The 21,195-nt window shown below is 38.3% G+C and overlaps 2 protein-coding genes across 4 annotated transcripts in view; both read left to right on the forward strand.

Moving 5' to 3' along the window:
* Positions 1 to 21,195, forward strand: part of LOC119647243 (protein Shroom) — a 780,388-nt gene that overhangs the window by 113,701 nt on the left and 645,492 nt on the right. The window lies entirely within an intron of this gene.
* The window catches only part of LOC119647244, a 54,697-nt gene continuing 53,590 nt past the window's right edge, over positions 20,089 to 21,195 (forward strand). The window contains exon 1 of one of the 2 annotated variants that reach the window (XM_038048113.1): positions 20,089 to 20,142. The gene's annotated coding sequence lies outside the window, so the exon portion shown is untranslated. The remainder of the gene's footprint in view (positions 20,143 to 21,195) is intronic. The other variant, XM_038048114.1, reaches the window with a different exon arrangement.

Genomic DNA, 21,195 nt, shown 5'->3' on the forward strand with positions numbered 1-21,195 from the left:
TTTTTTGGATTTTGGTGTTTTTTTACGGCTTTTTTTTATGAATAAAAAAAACGAGCCGTCCGATTGCAATTATCCTAGTTTGCGGACCGTAGAAATACATGTTAAAGAAGTCGTGAAAATTTCAAAGAATTTGGTTGGATAGATTTTGAGCTATGGTGGCAGCCGATTTTCAAGATGCAGTTTCGAGAAAAACGCATTTAAACGCAATTTAAATGTGATTATCAACAGTAAAATTTTAGCTCACCATTAATCCTCCTCCTTTAAAAAAGTTTTGTAAGGCCGATTGTTGCTCTCTGGTTTCAATTCTGGCTCTTTTATCGAGGTCAGTCGATCGTCGTTCGGACCGCCAAATTCGCGTTTCATTACGGCGGTCGGCATAAACCTGACATATGTGACCAACTTGACATCCCATTGTCACTACGATTGTGAGAATGCCATTGAATCCTTCATTGAAAATAATTACAGCCAGAAAAGTGGCTATTTCTACGACCTTGGCCCCAGAATGAAGGTGTTTAGGAGCGAAAGTCCAGATCAATGCATTTAGCGACTCATTGTTATTCTGGGTCTCTGCTCCTAAACATCTGTTCAAGAGATCATCTCGTGACAAATCTTCGTAGATTGGTTTGATGACTGTTTGAACTTCTTCAGTCAAAGGTGCCTTCTCGTGGTGGAAACTATCCAGTTCTCCTTTAGTTTCCGCTTTGCGCCATTTGCACCAACTGTCCTCGTCTGCTGGACAATTTTGATGCTGAGGATTGTCGTCTGTAGAACATTTATGGAAGAAAGTTACCCAAATTTCTTGCTTCATTCCTTCTATCGAATTTGCGTGTCGACGAATAGCTAGCCCAAAGAATGTAGTGAGGTCGTTAATAACCTTATCAGTAAGTTTTCCAGCCCTTTTCACCAATGCCTTTGTGATTCTTCTCTGCATTTCCAAGCCGCGTTCCCATTTATTTCTCGACATATCCTACGTATTCCTTTTTTACTACTACGTATATTTTATTATTTGCAGAAATTTGCAGAAATACCGGAGAAAACTCCAGCAAAATCCCATATACAATATACAAAACTTGTCGCATTGGAACATCCATGTTCATGCTTGCTAAAAGTTTCTTTGCTGATGTTGATACGAAGTCTTTTTTCTTCTCTAATAAGTATCGATTCCCATGAAATACTCGTTTTTTAGTGCGAGCATGACGTTGAACGTTAAAAAGATCTCCCTTCGTAAGATCCATTTAAAAAAACCACTGAACACACAAACAGCACAATACTTAGAACAAAATATAACTGAGTATAGTTTGAAAGCCTTTCAGTACTCTTTCTAGACTGGATTATCCTTTTTATTCCAAACAGCAAATAAGTTTAGACAATTGATTGGTTTTCCATCTTTCTATATTTATACCTGTGTTCGAATTTATAAGGCTCAGGTAAAAAACTAACAGGTAGAAAAAGATTCAATGCTCTTTCTCGTCGAGTACTCTAGCCGCGGCTGCAAACTCCTTACTTGTTTAACACTGTAATTTCTGAACGGCTCGGAATATCGGAAAATCCCTTTGCCCACATATTCTCCACTATATATAGATACAATTCATGCAAAAAAAATCAATTTCTCCAACCCGACACACGGGATGACCCCCTTAAGGTGTCATATCATATTACCACCACCGGACGCGATCCAAACATCACTTCATCACCTTTTGTAATGTCTGTTTCAATGTTGATGTTTGATGTTTTGTGAGCAAAGCGCAAACCAGAGAGCAAAAGATGCTCTCTGGTTAACTATGTGCGGTCCCATATGTTTTTCCCTTGTGTTTGTTTTTGATACTTTGGTCGTCATTATCCTCGTCGCTTTGTTCGCCATTTCACCATGTTTTGAGCCTTAGCCAGATGTATCAGCTGAACCCAGCCTTGAACTTATTTGGCGTTCTGATTTTTTTGGGCTTTTTTCACCATTTCTCACACGACAACAAAGATACAGTCTGACCAAACAAATCATGTGCTATTTCTTAGTTATAATAAGACGATAGATTTATGCTCCACCTCTATTCTCTTTCCATAATATCCTCTTGCTAAGCAAGATCCAATCGAAGGACATGACAATCTGAGGCTTGTACTTCTACGTAATGACCAATGGTTGGATTGGGCGTAAGCCAAGGAGTTTGATTCGCTTGGTGTTTGTTTCTTTATACTTGTTCCAGAAAAGTCTCTTACTTAAGACCACGATTAAAAATTTTATTTTGTCTGATTCTTCAAACGACTCCCTTGTTGTTAAAAGGTGGAAGTCCTTTCGTTAAAATAAAATTGCGTTACCGTTTTGTATGGATATTCTCATGGCGTTAAATTCCCGATAAAAAGGTAGTATAATTACGTCACAGTATGTATTTGAAAGTGAGTTCCTATATGCTAGAGCTTTAAAGATGAGCCGATAGGAATATTCTAAAATAGTGAAGAAAAATTTTTTTCTAAAGGCATGCTTTCGTTTCCTTAGTTCTCTGGTAGTCAACATCCACTCCCCCATTATTACCACTCTGAATTAACTCAAGTATTTATTTAGGGCTGGTCGGTTTGATATTCATGTTTCTTGTTCACTTCTTTTCTGGAGTATAGGACCTGCGAGTGGTTACCCAAATGAAACTAACCTCCTTTAATACTGCTTTCTATCGGGATCACATTCGAATTAGCAAACCAGGCGCCATAGTAGAAGGACAGTGTGATGCTTCTGATGTTTCTTATAAGCGGTTGTTTTTGCAGCCAAGCAGTTAAGTAGATCTCCTATTCAAAAAATAATAAAATGTGGTGTCATAGTGTGAGGCTGTCTGGTGTAGTTTGGGGTTCTGCTCAGCAAATTCTCATGGGCGTTTTGAGGACGACAAAACTGACTGAGATATTTATTCCTTATTTTTAGCCAGTTTAAAAAATTTACAAGCCATTCAAAAAGTTACATTTAATAATATTACTGCTACAACACTAAAACAAAACAGCAATTACGTCAGTGGAATGTTCCAAACTAGCCTCATCCCCCTCATTTAAAATCTGTTCCGCAGAATTCTTTAGTTGATAAAACTTTCTCCCTGGTAGGATTTTATAAGCGACGCCTTTCAACATGGAAAGGATAGCGATTTTGACCAGGAAGAAGCCCTGATCTGTACAAGCTGCGCGACTAATTCTTCTGTGAAACCGCTTCGACTCACATATCACCTGTACGTAAATTTTGGACTGAAAATGGCATCATCTCTATGTATCTCCGCTCCTATTTTAATCCTTGCGAAATTTCATATATACCCGAATAAAAGGCGATATAAAAGCAAAGCACTTTACTGACTTTGCTGAGCTAAAAAAGTGAATTGGTATTAGCTATCAAAAAAAGCTGAATTTAAAAAAATATTTTGAAGAATGGAACGGCTTCGATCATAAGATGTACTTTTGAGCAAAAAATATTTATAATAATATTCTTTTTAAATAAGTTTAGCCTCTTTTTAGCATCCTGTCATAAACCAGGGCAGCATAAATCCAGACACTTATCCCTTAAATTCATCCGAAATAATTATGATTTTTTTTACTCACCTCAGCAATTAACTTTTTGGCTTAAATTTGCTCATTTAAAGTAAGAAAATTGTCTCCTTTTACTTTCCTTGCTGTATTTAGGCATTAAATGAATAAAAATCCTTAACTTTAACCGTCCTCGATGGACGCAGCGGACGTCCTACTGGCGACTGTGAAGAATAGAATCTACTCATATTACTTGCCTTACATTAGCTTCAGAGCGTTTACAGCATATGCTAAGACTAAAGGATTTGGTCCTCCCGCAACACACCCCGATAATGAGAGTCTCTCCGGGGCGTACAAAAATACGACAGCGATCACGGGGGTATCATATTTTCGCCCCTTTCATTACAGTGATTGAATTTGTTAGAAGGTTAAATTCACAGTGGATGGGGCAGTTATTGACTGATAGAAACGTTTACATTCCTGACCTCTTCAATAGTAAAAATACTCATTGTCGACGTGACACCTTCAAGAGGCTTTTACGCCTCCTGGACAATGGTTTTCGTAGTTTTTATTAAATATAGTTCATCACAATGTTGGTTCTTAAATATGTTTTTTGGATTTTTTGCTATCTGTTTTTGGTATTTTTTTGCTTTAAGAGATGAGCGAAGACCGAAACAAGGACAAAATTTACGAGAGTAGATCTGTCAAGGAGTTCACGGTCTTTGGACCAAAACGCTTGGAGACGTATGATAAAAGAAACTGGGGCTTGTTTTGGGGGCAAATTATAATTTACTCTTTTTTTCGGAACGCGTTTTATTTTCGAGGATGTCAGAGTTTGAATTCCTTCTTCTGGGAGACCCGCATCTAATTTTCATTTCCTGCTAAGATAAATGGTTGCCTGGTTTCTGAACTAGAAACTCCATATCTTCTAACTGAGAGAAGGGAAAAAATTCTCGTTCATAGCGGCTGTAGCTTTTTTCGTTATTCAGTGGAAACTACAATATGCTGAGGGCTTACTCAGGAATTACATTCGATAGTTCTTCATTTATAAAGAACTAAAAAAAAGGGATGTGTCAACCATGTATAGAGAATACACAACAGAATTGAGCAATTAAATTTATTTTTCTTCTATAGTATGGGTTCTAAATGTATTCATCAGATAAGAGACCATATTCAGAATACTGTCATTCGAAATCCTTCTGGTTTTAAAATTTAAAGGTCCATTTTTTGAAGCGAAAAATGATTCATACGCGGAATCCACTGGTTAAGGATGGTAAATTAACATCTCAAAACTTGAGTGATTCAGAAAGAGCCGTACCGTAAGATGGTAACTTATGTCCATACTTAAACACTTGAGAAACCGGATGCAATCATCACCTTAAATATAAGTAAATATTGGTCTTTAAATATCTGAGAACCTGAAATAATTTCGAGATTAAAATAAAAAAAAAATAGTAGTTTTCTTTCAAGTTTTCGCCAAAGATAAATATGTACCTCAAAAAAGACAAGTCCTTTGTGGATAAACTGTGAAATTTCCCACCGTCTGAGGATCACAAACCAAACTAGTCATGTCCTTTACGAAAATGCATCCAGAAATCCAAGAAATGAGCAAAAAACAAACTAAGGTTTTCCATATGATGTCAAATAGATCTAAGCAAGTTTATCTTTTGACAATACAGATAACATCTTATATCCCTTGTACACTTGCAATACATCGCAAGTGTGGAAGGTAACATGCCTATGTACCATGCATACAAATAAGCTAACCTCAGGTATGTGCACGTCTTCTAACATGTGTCCAGGCCTATGTTAACTGTGTCAAGGATGCAAATAAGGGCCCGCTAGGACGTGACATTACTGACCTGTTTACCATAACAAGCGATGTGTCTTCAAAATCCTTGTCATTGTTGTCTGGCCTTGCACATCCTTTTTGTTCTGTCCTTCAGTTAAAAGACAGTTACCGAGTATTTACCATTGAATAGACAACGGAACGGAAAATGCGTACCTGCCTTATGCAAATTTAAACGGCAAACAGAAATTCCCAGCCTTGAGCACATGTGTACTGACATATAATGACAAAGCGCCTAGGCCCTCCCCGATTGAACGTTCCCCATTACATATTCTGGTGAGGTAATGCACAATCTGCCCATAGGTTAGTGTTCGTTTATTTTATGCATTAAGCAAATTATTCTTCACTCTTTTATGACTTTTATTTTACTGATTTACATTCAATTTGTATACGTTCAAATTGTTTTGTGACTAATGTCCGCCTGCGCTTTCTATGGAAGCAAGCGTGGTACATATGGTGTATTGTGGGGTTACCAATGTGGACTAGTGTATTTCTCGCTGGAGGAGCAATCTTGCCTCTTTCAAACATTCTAAAACCATTGGTTTCCAAGATCTGGCCTCCTGAAAATGTGCAAGGTTCGACTGCCTTGCTGAGTACCTTCCCTTGGAAAATCAGCTCTTACCTCCATTCCAACACGCCGACAACACCACCAACCTGACTAATGTTTACTCAGTAAATACGCACTAGATCAATATATGGCATATCGTCCAATTGTGAATAATTTTTTCTCACCTGATTTAAAATTCATGTCACACCGCCAGGTAAGACGTCCAGGACAAAACGACGAACGTGCCCGCGATATTGTTCAATAATTAGTTTTGTGATTTATCAAATTTGGAAATGAGAATGTAAACACCTGGAAAGTTTGATTGTAGCCTGCGGAGCCGGTTGCAGAGCGATTCGGTCAAGCGGGATCAAGTAAAAGTATCACCTCCGTATCTGCTTACACCATAAATTCAAAACGTAGACCCCAAACGTATTTGTACATACATAATTTATTAATCCATACATAACTTAGATCAGGTGCATTTGGTACGTGGTACAGTGAAATGCTGAAAGATTGTTTTATTTGAATCTACCGTTCGTTGGTGGATAACGTGGATAACGGGTCATCGGTTGGTTGGATACTATCCACTTTTGGTCTGGAATGGCCTTTAGTGGTTCTCTAAAGTGTTATGAATGGGAATCTGATCAGAAAAGATAATTTTCCAGAAGAAAATATTTGAATATAAAGGTAAAGTATGGAGTCTTTTTATTATGCATGCTTTTGCGCTATATTTGGTTAGTTAAATATGGTGTACTCTCTGATTTAACGCTTCGGTGGCTTCTGGAATAATTTGTACATTTTTCTCCATTAAAACATTTGATGCAATGTAGACTGAATTGAGAATGAACTATGTCGGGCAGTAAAAGTCAAAAGATAGCTTGTTCTCACGTTGATGGGAACAGCAAATTAAAAAAGATAAAAAAGTACGGGTGCTGGACGATAGATAGATTTATGAAAACAGCGGCAATAATTTGAACGTTGCCAGCTGTTTTTTCGTTGAAGGGTAGTTCTAATCTGTTGAAATTAGTAAAGTAATTCAGTCCAAATTTAGTAAAATTGGGGGCAGAACTTTGAAATACCGAACAGCAGTAAGAGCAACACTACTAACTAAGAGTAACACTAAATCTGTGCCACTGAGTCAGTGAAGCAAGGGAAGACTTCTAGAAGTTCTATCTCACAACAATTTCAAGTACAAACTGAAGTATGCGCTTTCTACAATACAAAGTACCGATTCGTTTATTGCTAATTCCTGAGAAGATTTGACATTCGAATAACACATGCAGCTTCATTGGACCAATGGCGTCTAACAGAAATCTTCCTATTGACGGAAATACACAAATACATTCAGCATGTTGCTTTGTATCCATCAAAGGGATTGATTCTCGCGGCTGTATCAAAAGTGGTCGTGGAGTAGCACAGTCACAGGGGGATCTCCAAAAATGGCTTGTCTGTTAATGTGCTATCATTTCTTCTGTGCTCTAAGCCAAGCATGATATGATACATTCGAGAAATTTAACAGTTCATTAACTCGAACCCCTAAGGACGTAGCAATTACTCGGTGTAGGAATTGACGTAGGAATTGTTCGGTGTATAAGAGCATCTATTCCTTCAGTCGATGTCAGAAAGATAGTGAGAAAGTGACTTTGGCGGGTTTCCCCAGGAAAGATCCGAAAGGCAAAACGTTCAGCAACTCTGGTGTAAATTGACATTGATAACTTAGTATTGGCCACGTAAAGTAGCACTGCCGTTTTGTCGGAGTTAAATGTTTCTTGAGTCAACGGCCTAAGATCCCAAACTGATGCAGAATTTCATTGGTCATTTCATACGGGTTTGACACTGTCTTCTAGAAGTGCCTATGAAAAAGGAATTTACCGAACGTCCCGTCTCCTTCAAATTCCGTTTTCCAGCTTCTAGAGGGCGTTCAAATAAGCCTCTCCAAGAATAATCTCATATACCTTTTCGAACTACCTTTTATTTTCACTTTGACAGCCCACTGACAGCTCAAGATAAATGTAAAGAGAAACAAACCTACCTAGTAATCCGCTTGGGTTTTGTAATATCTGTTTTGGTTTTTCCAGAAATGCCATTCGTCATCGCCTTCATCTACAAACCCCATATCAGTCTAGATTGTAGGGCGAAGGTTGAACAGACTTCGTTTTTCACGTTGAATAGAGCCCAAAGAAAGGTGTTTCAGTCATACACAATGAGGTATAATAATAAACAATGTTGGAGAGCCCCTTTAATGCTGTTTCTGTAGTCATTGTTCTAACAAAATATTTAGTCTGCTTCCTTGTAAAACACTCTGAGGAGCCTTCTTTTATAAATATGGAAGAAACTCGCCTTTTGGTTTTCCTCTAACTTATAAACAAGATGCGTTCAGGCAAAATTTTCGATTATGCCCCCGTTAATTGGTTTTCATAAGATTAGAGACAGCTTTGGTGATGATCCTGACAAAAATTTTATACTGAAATCGAGCCTGCTAAGTAAAAATACGGAAATAAAGAAACAGGACCATAATTTACAAAGTTTTAGTATTTTATTTTGGTTGACTAACTGTGTTAGCCTGATTTTTGTTGTATGCATATGTTGGGTCGTTTGTATATTTAACGAGTGTACGCATATGTTAGAAAAAAAAATTCTCTAAAAACAGACGGCTTGCGATTTTGTCTAAGTCAAAAGCAGCTCATTAGATGCACCTCTGCTCTGGGAGCAGCATGACCGAAGTGGTTACAAGGTGTTACTTGCCATGCACTTGATCGAAAGCCTGACTAATTGTTGAGAAACTTTCTCCCAATTTGTATGGTCCACAGACAAAACCGTAAGTCATATGTTTTTGAAAAATGGGGAGTCAGTCCAAAACAGTAGGCTCCAGTTTCGGGCAGAAACCAAGGTTTCTCCTCAGTTGGTCGGGTCTGTCACTATGTTTGTATTTTGTAACTTCTTGATTTTAGCTGTAAAAGGTGGAAGATAGATAGTCCACACATTTTCTTGCCTTTGGATTGCATTTTCCAAGTATGAAACGATCATCCTAATTTGTGGCAGCCCACATTGATCCTTCGTTTATAATACCAACGGTTGCGTCTCTTCATTGTTTCCCGTGATTGGCCGTTAATTATAATGACAATAATGGGTGAAGCAACAGTCTGAATTGGATCTAAGTCTGGAAATGCGTTAGAATCATCATCCAGAATCTAACTCAGGAATTCATTCACAACTGAGTTGATTAATGTCTGCCTTCGAGCTTTGATACAAAGTCGCCTGTTACCAGTTTCCGTCTTAGTCCCATTCCCAGTTAGTTAACTGCTTGTAAATTTGTTTTTCATGGGGCATCAATGAGAGGTATCACGTTGCTGAGTACTATCTATAAGATATTCTCCACTATCTTGCTAGGCCGGATAGCCCCATACGCCCAGAACATTATTGGTCCATACCAAAGAGGCTTCACTCCAGGCAAATCAGCAACAGATCAGATTTTCTCTCTGCGGCAGGCGATGGAGAAACTGTTGGAATATGGACAACAGTTGCACCATCTGTTCATCGACTTTAAAGCCGCCTATGATAGCATAGCCAGGGTAAAACTGTACACGGCCATGAGGGAATTCGGTATCCCGACGAAATTAATAAGACTGACTAGGCTGACCCTGACCAATGTGCGAGGCCAGATAAAAGCAGCAGGATCACTCTCAAGACCATTCGACATCAACAACGGTCTACGACAAGAGGATGCGCTATCATGCGTCCTCTTTAACCTGGCCCTCGAGAAGGTGATCCGTGATGCTGAGGTGAATGCAAGAGGTACGATCCTCTTCAAGTCCACCCAACTACTGGCCTATGCTGACGATATCGACATCATGGGAAGAACCACCCGAGACGTTCAAACTGCCTTCATCCAGATCGAGCAGGCGGCGCGAGATCTTGGGCTGCACATCAATGAAGGCAAGACAAAATACATGGTGGCAACGTCAGCACCGAAGACGAATCAACCAACAACATCAAACCGCACTGGTCAAACACAAGCACGAACAAGAATAAGGATAGGGGAATACAACTTTGAGACCGTTGACAATTTCTCCTATCTAGGGTCGAAAATCACAACCGATAACAACTACGATGATGAAATCCGCGCACGGTTGTTGTCAGCCAACAGAGCCTATTTCAGCTTACAAAGATTGTTCCGCTCGAAACGTCTCACCATAGGGTCAAAGCTCTTACTGTACAAGACTATGATCTTGCCAGTCCTCATGTATTCCTCGGAAACTTGGGTTCTTAGCAAGAAAAATTGCGAACTCTTGGTCGCGTTCGAGAGAAGAATCCTCCGAAGAATTTTTGGCCCCCTACATGAGGATGGACGATTCCGTAGCCTACACAATGACGAAATCTATGAGCGATACCATGACCGTCCGGTTGTGGATAAAATCCGGCTCAATAGGTTACGGTGGGCGGGTCACTTAATCCGTATGGATGAAGATGATCCCACCCGGAGAGTCTATAAGGGCAATATCTATGGTAGGAAAAGAAGACGAGGCAGACCCTGCCTAAGATGGAGCGATGGCGTGGGCCAGGACGCCAGACAACTTTTAGGGATATCGAATTGGTGGACCTCGGCGCAAAACCGGGATGTCTGGAGTTCCTTATTAAGGCAGGCCTAGACCGGATACCGGTTGTTGCGCCGTTGATGATGATGATCAATGAACCCCCTTGCTCTATGTGACCATATGATACCCCATCAATCCTCACACTGTCTCTATCTTACTGAAAAGTACAGATGGTTTTAATTACTCGTAGTTCGTAGAATTTACACTTTTCAACATGAGCTGAACAAATTTATCCCATGTCCGCTTAATGTCACTTGAACTGCGAATAATGTACTTCGTCTTTGCACAGTCAGTTTGGAGTTAATGATCTTCTTTTCCCCTGCTCTCCCCTTTTAACGCTGCATATACAACACGTGACTTTTCTCAATTCTTTTTCACGGACGGATATTTCCAATGTGGTTTTATTAAGGTTTTGTGTAAAATAATTCGTTGTATCGGAAGTCAGCGGAGATACAATGTTGCTAGTGGAGTCAATCAGATAAAAGACATTGTCACTTGTAACTATACCGAAGTTGTGCTTTCATTTTACTTTTTCATGGGTCTTCCAATGTCCCAATGTACAAATTTGCTGGATTGTTACATTTTTAGATAGCGAAAAGTTAGATGTCCTTACTATGTTAGACTGTTGCAGAATTCATCCTGGATCCTTAATTTCCTTAGGTAATAGTATTCTCTTTTCCGCCAGTAAACGAATTGAGTTTTACTTAACAAGCTCGTCCGCTTCTAACATCTCGGGGTATTGTCAGTAGTGCTTTATTTAATAATACCGGCATCTTCGTCTCCTTTCTGTCTCTTTCCTCATTAATAATCCATTAATAAGTAATATCGGACCTTGATTTCTTGTTACAGCTACCTTACTTTGTTAAAGGAGATTGTGTCAAATAAAAGTACAATTTGTTTATTTAAATTATAACTCTATGTACTTTTGTTAACCAATCTACCATCCTAGAAATAAACTAAACTAAGCTCCTTACCGTAATAAACTGCGCCTCACATAGCAGCTGCTGGAATATAAACCTCTTCTCACGTTGGCCGTCGTTGTCCTTAGAAAGCGGTAAACAAACTTATTAGATAATAGTTCTGAACTGAAACAATTTAAATTTTGTGAGAACTCCTTACGCGGGTGGCATTATTTTGCTCTGGGAGGATATTGCGGCGATAAGGAGGCTCATCATATATGCGAAAGGGAAGTGTTAATTTTTTTTTTCGCCATGTTTTTTATGGCCATCTGCGATATCAAATGAAAGGACTTGATTAGTACTTTTTTAAACTGATCCTATTATTGATACCGAGTGAAACATAGGAGAGTGAGCGGTCAAAATGTATGCCTTAAAAAGTGTAACAGGTGTCGAATAATCTGGAAAATTTCATTATGGTACATTCATACAAAATCTAGGCCTCAAAATACATCCTATTCCGATATCTGCTTAAATAAAATTAATAATACTATATTATCATATTTTAGAAATTCACCCGAAACCCTCTTTAAATTCATCTTAGAAGTACAAAATTGGCTAAAGTTGTAAGTAATAACATAATGTATAATTTTAGAAACTTCGACATAAATCCAACTATTATTAACGAAGTTATAGAAAGCCAAAATTCTGTATTTCACGGGAATTTATCACACCCAAAGCGAAGCGTCCAGCTTCTGGTATTCCGACTTCTTTAGTATTTTTTCTTCTGAAGTCAGAATGTTTCACATTGACTTTGTCCAAACGTGCCAATAGATCTTCAGGTCATCTTTCTTGAGGCAGCTTCGCTGTTCGCAGTTCGCTGTCTGATATAAGTTTTCCCGAGAGTTTCGCTTCAAGCAGGCAACTTTCGAGATCCAAATTTAATACTTACCTCACCGTACTTCTTCATTTAGTTACATATAATCAAACTTCAGATATTTAAGTTGAGATTTAGTTAAGGTTTTACTGATTTACCCTACCCAGAATTCCGAAATTTAGCACTCTACAATTACGATTAGATAAATCTTATTTGACATTATCCTGGGATTTCGTTATATCGCCATCGGCAGAAACTCATACCGATCCTCTAGACTACGAAGTGGCGACATTTATCTAATTGATATCATGTTTCGACAGCTAGATGGATTATAATGTTAATTGTAACTAACGCTCAGTCTCTATTTGATTGGCGTAGTTCGTATTTTTGATACCTTCTTTAAATAGCAGCCTCCATGAGCCCAGATGAACATAAGTAGTAAGTACAGTACTGATGTTTGCCTACTCCATTGTGCACATCGAAATACGGGAATTTTTTAGTAGTGTCCTTCCCATTAGGATAGGACAGTATTTTTGTACAATTTTGCTTGTATAATTGACGCTTAACGCTGTTCTTTCTTTTTTAAATGAGGATTGAAATTTCTAAAAGACACTGGCCTATCCCTTTACCCATGGAACCATTATCAAGAGGCAGATCCAGCTCACCTTAGCTAAGGTTACTTTCCACCATAGGCGCAATTGGTATTTGCACCTTCTTAGCCTTCTCTCTTGCTGAGAATTCACGCTGGATAGGACTGGCAGTATTCCCCGTAATAAAATTTTCCGTACCATCCTTACATTTAGAGCTTTTTCTATTTTTTCCTTTCCTTGATAAATCTCGGATAGTGGACGAGTATGTGTTCCGAATCCTTCCACACAACATCGTTGCTTGAACAATCGAATAAAGTATGCAATTAAGACTTGTAAAGGTAGTCATTGGTATTCTTCATGCCTCACCAAAATCTCGGTGAGATTATAGCTGATTTTCCCATGCTTTGCTCTGTGACCACCTCATGGACGATCTAAATATTGTAAAATGATTTAAAATCCGCCAATCGAGTAGGAGAGAGACATTAGTCACAACTAGCATTCATTGGTTTCGTGGCCGTTGTTTACTTATAGATCTCTTCCTTTTGGGAATCTTTATCTGAGATGCTAAGCAGCTACTGTAGCTACTGTACCATTATTTGGGTTTTCTTGTATGGAACGCGATTTTTTTGACATTCCCAGTTACACACCTTTACGATGCATTGTATTATATTTAGAATCGTCTCTGTGGTGATGGTAGCTTATTTGAGTCATGCAAATTTGTTTGTCCATTGCTTGTGCGAATAGACCTGACGTTGGATTTGGAACTTCCAACGATTATGCCTCTTTCTAGTTTAAAAAAAGTGCTGCTGACCATAGTGGAGTCATCCCTGCTAATCTATGAAACCATACTTTGCGCCGATTTAGCATTGATGAAAGTCAGATCTACAATTGTGCCAAAGCAAACAAACCTCTAATGAATTGTGTCCCCTTGTGTTACGACTGCACACAGCAAACTATCGAAATGATGTATCTATAGTCCAAACTGTCATAAATTACTGCTAACGTTTCTGTAGGATTTACTTAATATAGCAATTTTGATCTGCAATTTGGGGACAATTTGTTTAATGCCCCTTTGTGTTATGCAAGAATACAGACCTTTGACAGCGAGCTGACGAAACCCATTACAATGAGCCTCTGAAAATGCCAACGAGCAACCTTTCGAAGGAGAGGACAGCCTTTTTTTCAAATTTTCAAAAAATTGAGTTTCAAATGGTCTTGGTTTAGGGCCATTGTTATTCATAGACTACTCTGCAGGTCTAGTGAATCAGTACAATTTGCTCCTATTGTAGGATTGGATGATGGGAACAAACGGAATAGATGATAATTGCTAATATAGTGTTTTCCCGCCTTCGCAGTGCGTTCGACTCTCGTCAAAATAATCCGTACTCCTTTCACACCATGCATCCTAGCCTACCAGCCAACGTTGCAAACAAAGTCGATTTTATTTTTGTCTAACTTGCCTTTACCCCATGGGTTTCTCTTTTCCAAGGTTCTGAAGAGGACATCTGTAGAAGTTCTGCATAAATCGCTTCCATTGATGGCCGTCAATGCCCGGCACCTTATTGATTTTCCGGCCTTTGTGACTCATTCCACTTCTCCCAATATTTTCTGTGTGTTCGACCGCTGTTCCTGTCAGTCAAGTGACAGTGTGAATGTCGCTGATGATTGATTACATTGTATGTGTGAGATTGGGGGTCCTTTGAAGTACGCTGCCTATTCCTGAGACGTTTCGGTATCTTCCTCTGTGAGTGCGCCTTGCTGCTTTCTACTAAGGGCGCTTTTCGACTGGTAACCATGCCTCCAGTTTTTCACTACCTTGCGATTTTCGCTGTTATTTGGTACTCTAGTTTTTTAGTTTCAAATTGAAGGACTGGGTTAGTTTTAACTTAGTAAGTCATTGAGATTCGTCTCGTATGCTGGAACACCACCTTGTAGTGATGAAAATGAATGTATCTGTGTGGTAAGAACATTTGTTTTATTTGTGCTACGTGCAAGCTCAACAAGACGTTGTCATTTAATGTGTCCCGTAGAAAATGCCCTCCCATTTTTCGTTGATATATTTCCAAGTTACCAACTTTGTAGCTTCATTCCAAGGCAATAAGTCATAAAATGCTATCCAGACTGTCGTAGAAATATTCTTTGATTGATTGATTGATTTGATTTACCTCATTCAGGGTATGTAAGCTGGTAATTAAAGGTTTTGCTAACAGTGAAGTTGATAACCCTTGATTTGAAATCCCTATCCAATATGAAACTGACTCAAAACTCGCGACTTTATTCCTCCACTTTTGAAAACTATGTATGTGGGTAATCTGGGAACCATTTTTGGATTGGTAGCACTTTAGGTTTGTTAAATCAAATTTCCTGGAAGAGAAATTCAACAGCAGCTTATTAAGTTCACATTCTATCGGTTTGCATGGTCATTTCCTTCCCAGGCTTTTATCCTGTTTCTTCTTGTATTTGCGTTCCTGAATTACTGCGATTAGTTTTTGATGGATCACTCAAAATCACAAAAGGGGGGAGGGAGGGCAATGTCAGTGTTGACTTATGGGCCGCCCCCTTGACGAACGATTGGGACCAGGTAGAATTTAGTATGGTGAAGTTGTTTCACCTATGATGGTCGTCATCCTATACTTCTTTGCTTTCCTTCCATTCTATCCATTGAGTATCCTACTTGTTGTGAGAAAACGTACTTAGTATTATCTTCAATAAAATCATTGACTGTCGTAACAAAAATGACCATGCCAATAAAAAAGCTGCAGAAAATTATGAGGGTGTCCGTCTTACTTGACACAGCAGGACGGGCTCCAGACCTGTCAATCATTGAGCAACAGTTCTTGACACGTGGATGGCGTCAGGATGTAAGCAAATTAGGCTGCGCCACAATTCTTTGCCTCTGTATTGGTATCCGTCTTACTATTGAGACAATAATTAGAGTCGGAAGATACACATCGATGTCTGCGCTCTGCAAGAAAGTTGATGGTGTGATGCCAAAAACTGCGGCATACAAGTAGAACGCGAACGTGGTAGAACTTCTTAAGAAAGAATCTAGTTTAGCAGCCCTGCGCTTAATATGGTGTTAGCATTACTAGCTATGATCTCAGCTGAACGTACGATTGATTTCTTTGCTGCAGACGCACCACAAACAGGTCGAGTAGATGCCGAGAAAGACGTCTTCTGGTAACTGTTTGACACAAACTCCTGTAACGTCATTGCGGGTGATCTTGATGGTAATGTGGTCGAAAATGCAGACGGAAAGGGAGGAAAGGCTTTAGGACACGTAATGAGGGTGCGGAACTTGTCGTCGATTTTGTCAAGACTCATGAACTTATAAGATATTGTTTATTAAGCAGTTGTTTAATCTTCTTATATTTAATAATTGGAGCAATAAGATGGAAATTGATTGCTGCACTCCTCCACCACTAATTAAATGATGAAAACTCGTGAGTGAAGGGAAGAAATCCTTCAGGACATTAAGCGTGGTAAGCGGTTCATCAACCGAAATACCTGACTTTGGAATAACGATGTCCAATTGAAGGTCGATAAAAGTAAACACTTCTATCGGAAGCTTCTTGTAGAGAAAACATTCGCTAAGTGGCAAATTTATAAGAATGCGAACAGGGAAGCAATGAAGGCGGTTGTTGTTACCGGAGCAAGAAACTACAAAAATCTTTACAATAGATTTGACGCTAACCGAAATAAAAAGTGGATAAAAACTTGAGCCTTTAGCAGATATGTAATACTCATTTATTAAACACTTCTCGTTTAGAAAATAATATCTGTAGATAATCTTCATAGAGTGGAATAATATCATCAATAGTCAAAACAGTTTCTTGTGTGACAGGGAGTTTGACGTTTATCGATAAATTGCTGTGACCAACCAGAAAAAGAAGAACTTCACTGGATAGAGTATAATTCAACCGCTTGAAAATATTATATTTTTCTGATGAAATTTGCAAAATTAAGATTATTTTTACTGAGAAAACATAATTGCCTGATCAGCTCACTGATATTTATATATACAGTCGAACCTGGATATAAGGAATTGCAAGGGAAACTCACTTAAATTCCTTATAAACAAGTTTTCCATTTATCCAGTTTTCCTTATACAGAGGCTTTCAGCAAAAAATTCCTTTTATCCAGGTTTTTAAAATCACCTGGTGTATTTAGTATTACAGCAACTTTGAGTTTTCATTTAAATACAAATAAATAATCCGCATGATAAATAAAATTAAAAAGAGTATATCAATATCAAAGATTCTTTATTTCATAAGTCGTCACTGTAATCAGTCGAATACATAAATGGAATGAGTGTCTATCTCATAGATATTAAGTTTTGAAAAAATCAAATATTTTTGTTTGTTTATCAGTGACCACATTTTCAACGTTTCTTTCAAGAGCGATAATATTTTCGAATATCTTTGGTTCGGTTTCACGCTGTTCAAAAAATTTTGTTAAAGTATGCAGTGCCTCTAACGCTTCCCTCTTCTTTACAAGTTTTATTTCAAGAGTATCGCCGTGATCTTCATCACTATCGTTTTCATTGGTGTCACACATTTGGAGGGTGCTCACAATGTCGTCGACTGTTTGCTCTCCTGTAACCTCGATATTTTCATCGACGTTTACATAATCTTCGAAGCTAGGTACCCTCTCACCGGCATTGGAAGTTAATTCAGACCACTCTTGGAATGAAGGCCGTAACTCCTCATGTGAAGAGTCCCATTCGGAATATTGGGGCTCTTGTAAACCATTTATCCTGAACCCTGCTTTCATAAAACAGTTAGCTATAGTGGTCTGGGTTACAGATAACCATGTTTTTTTCACAAATCTCATTGCGATGAGAACGTTTATTTCCAAGCTACCGTTGCTTTCGAGATTTGTTAAAATATGGCGAACAACCTCCCGACGATAATTAATTTTAAAATTTTGAATCACTCCCTGATCTAGGGGCTGCAGCTTGCTGGTGGAGTTTGGAGGTAGGTAGACAACTTTTATGTGTTGTAGTTCATCTGAGCTGTAATGGGCAGTACAATTATCGATAAAAAGTAAAATTTTCCTATTTTCGAGGCGCATCTGAATATCGATTTTCTTAAGCCATTCCGAAAAAAGTGCTGCAGTCATCCATGCTTTGCTATTGTTTTTGTATTCAACAGGAAGAGTTATCACGCCTAAAACAGAAAAAAATCTATAGTATTTTAACTATCGACTCATAACCTTTATTCTGTTAATGTCATTTATACAGTAACAGCGAACGAAGAATCTTTTACTCACCTGCAAAACATCTGGGTTTCCTTGACTTGCCGATAAGAAAAACGGGTAATTTCTCAGTGCCAGTCATGTTCGCACATAAAAGAATAGTGACACGTTCCTTGCTGTACTTCCCACCATGACACGAAATTCCCTTAAAGGTAAAGGTCTTATCTGGCAAGCATTTAAAAAAGAGCCCTGTTTCGTCTGCATTGAAAATGTCGTTAGGAGAATAATCTCCCAGCAAAGCGGGAAGATCGTTTATCCACTGGCTACATGCGTTGATGTCTACAGCACCACTTTCACCAGAAATTTTTTTAAAAATAAGATCATTTCTTTTTTTAAAGCCATCCAACCAACCGTTGCTGGCGCAAAAACCGCCAATCGTCAACTTCCTAGCAAATTCTTCAGCTTTTTCTTTCAAAATCGGTCCATTTACAGGTACATTCTTGCTTTGGCACTGTTTCAACCACTCCACTAAACACTGTTCCAGATTCGGATATTCCGAATTACGATTTCTTTTTATTTTGCCATGTCCTTCAGAACACTCTTGTTTGATTTTGTCGCTTTCTTTTAAAATACGACACAATGTCGACAGCGGCACGAAATATTCCGCGGATATTGCATTCCGAGTTTTTCCGTTTTCAAACTCCTTTATCAATTTCAATTTCTCACTTAAACTTAAATTTTTTCTCTTGTTTTCGGACATGACAGCCTTTTATTATTAAAAGAAACAAAAGTTATAGCGGCAAAGGAACAGTAAAAGGTTTAATTTGCAAGTGAAAGAATCGTCACCACTATCACCGAGTTTCAAATTAAACTTTGAATAAACAAAAAATTTCAAAACGTGTCACAATAGAAAATTGCACGATTCTAAGAAAAAAAAAGACCTTCCCTTTTTGTCGTTCAGGGGAAAATTCCATATATAGAGGTCATGACAACTGAATAACATAAAAATTTCCATTTATAGAGGCTCCGGAAAAAAAATGAATTCCTTATAAAGAGGTTTTCTATTCCATATATAGAAGTTCGAAAAATTGAAAAATGTTATTTTTTCTTTGAAAATTGAAGGTGCACGAAAAAATGTTCCATTTAAAGAAGTTTTCCTTATATCCAAGTTCCTTATATCCAGGTTCGACTGTATATTCTTTCGGTTCCATTTACCCTACCCTCGACTTCATGAGTTTTCATGCAATATTACAATTCTTGTGTACCGCATTAGGTACCACTCCATCTTAATCCTTTACATTTTGCGTTTGTTGATTCGCCTTTTTTGGGGACGCTTTGCTCATTAAGGCAAGTTGTGCCGATGCCTGGAGGATTGAGACTCCCGGTAGAATGATGAAATATAATTGAACTCTCGACTTGAGAAACACCCACTTGTAAAAAATATCAAAGAACTAAATATTTTGAAGACCTTGATCAGTTTAAACTTTTCGGTCCTCCGTTTATTAAAGCCTTGGATTGACCCCTACTTTGGCCAAAGTGTCGTGTATTTATTTTGTCCTAACAGTCTTCATAGTTACTTTTATATCAAAAGGAATCGGAACTCTTAGGCTCGGATTTACTCTCTTTCCAACAGTACTGGTTATTTGTAATCACACCTCCATGAGTCCCTTCTGGAAGGTTCAAGAAAAGGAGTTCCGTATATATTTGATATACTCATTCATCTTTAGACATTTTCCGTTACAAAGTCTCCTTTCTGAGTTCACTTCATCCCTCCTAACTTCACCCCTTCCCTTTTTCTTCGGGTTTGGACAGATGATAGGTGATAAAGCCCTGTTCATCTGGAGGAGGGAAAGGTGAAGTTCCTACAGTTGTCAGATAATTGGAATTTTTGTCGTCTTATCCCTCACACTCGACTGACGTGATTTTTTTCTACCCCTTCTCTAACCGGTATGGAGCTGTCTACAACCGGCAATTTTTATTTTATGTTTTTAATATCTCAATACATTCTTACCTTTAATAGCTTGCAAAATAATAATTCTCATTTCTTTCTACTTTCAGGTATGTAAGCTTATAATCTTTGTAGTATGCTGAAGTCAATGAACTGTAAGTACCAACTGTCAATAAATAAATAGTCCCATATATTCACCAAGCTGCAAATCAGCTACGTCAGGAATATTATTCAACCTTTAACTGCTTATTATATATTCCTCGGTTTCACTCGAAAACCAATTCTTTGGAAAAACATTCACAGCCTACTCCTCTGTTATTCATCTTAATTCTTCTGAATTCTTTCCGATTCCTTGAAATATCGCAACCACCAGTTTTCACGGTTCGTCAAAGACTTCCAACCTACTTACACCTATTGTAAATTGATTAAATTTCATGGAAGTCTCAATATCAACATATGCCCGAGCAATTTCCACAGAACCATATGCTCCTTCTTGAAAAACGTCCTGAATTTTTTCACTTTTTGTCCTGCTACTTTGCTAGCCATCTTAGTTTCCAATGAAAGAATTCCGGTATTTCGAGGTATCTGCTCATGTCCAGAATATCTTCATAAAGAAATCTTCAAAACAAGTCATCGTTAGCATTTTTCTTCATATGACACCACAATGACCACTTCTTGGAGCCTTTCTTGTTCATAAGAAATTAGTTCTAGCGAAGATGCTATCTTGTGCCAACGAGAAGCTCACTCATATCGCCGGGGCTATTGCCTATAGCATTCTATGTACCCCAGGCTAGCAACCCTCGACCTTTAAACTTGTAGCTTCCAAAAAATAAAAGAGGTAATGCTCGTGTTCATCTTCATATGTATCTCCGTATAAAATATGTATGAGCATCTGCTATGGTGCAGACATAGTTTGTGTATCTCCTTCAAGATACCATACCCTCACTGCTGATTCAGAATCAGTTTCGTAAGAATTCCTTTCCAAAACGAAGGCGGCAGATGAATATTTCGTGGAGCTACCAAAAAGACCTTGAAGGTTGTTGTTTACCAAATCGTGTTGCAATTCTTGGAAACCTGATAGTGGTGGATCGAAAACAGGTGTCTTCATTAAGTATACGTTTACAAACTTCCGTAACTTTAAACGGTCTGGTTAGTCTTCCGATCAATTAACTTTTGTCGTTGGCAATTTGCCTAAGATCCACTGATGA

Source organism: Hermetia illucens, chromosome 1 (genome assembly GCF_905115235.1).
Source record: "Hermetia illucens chromosome 1, iHerIll2.2.curated.20191125, whole genome shotgun sequence".
Classification (NCBI taxonomy): Eukaryota; Metazoa; Arthropoda; class Insecta; order Diptera; family Stratiomyidae; genus Hermetia; species Hermetia illucens.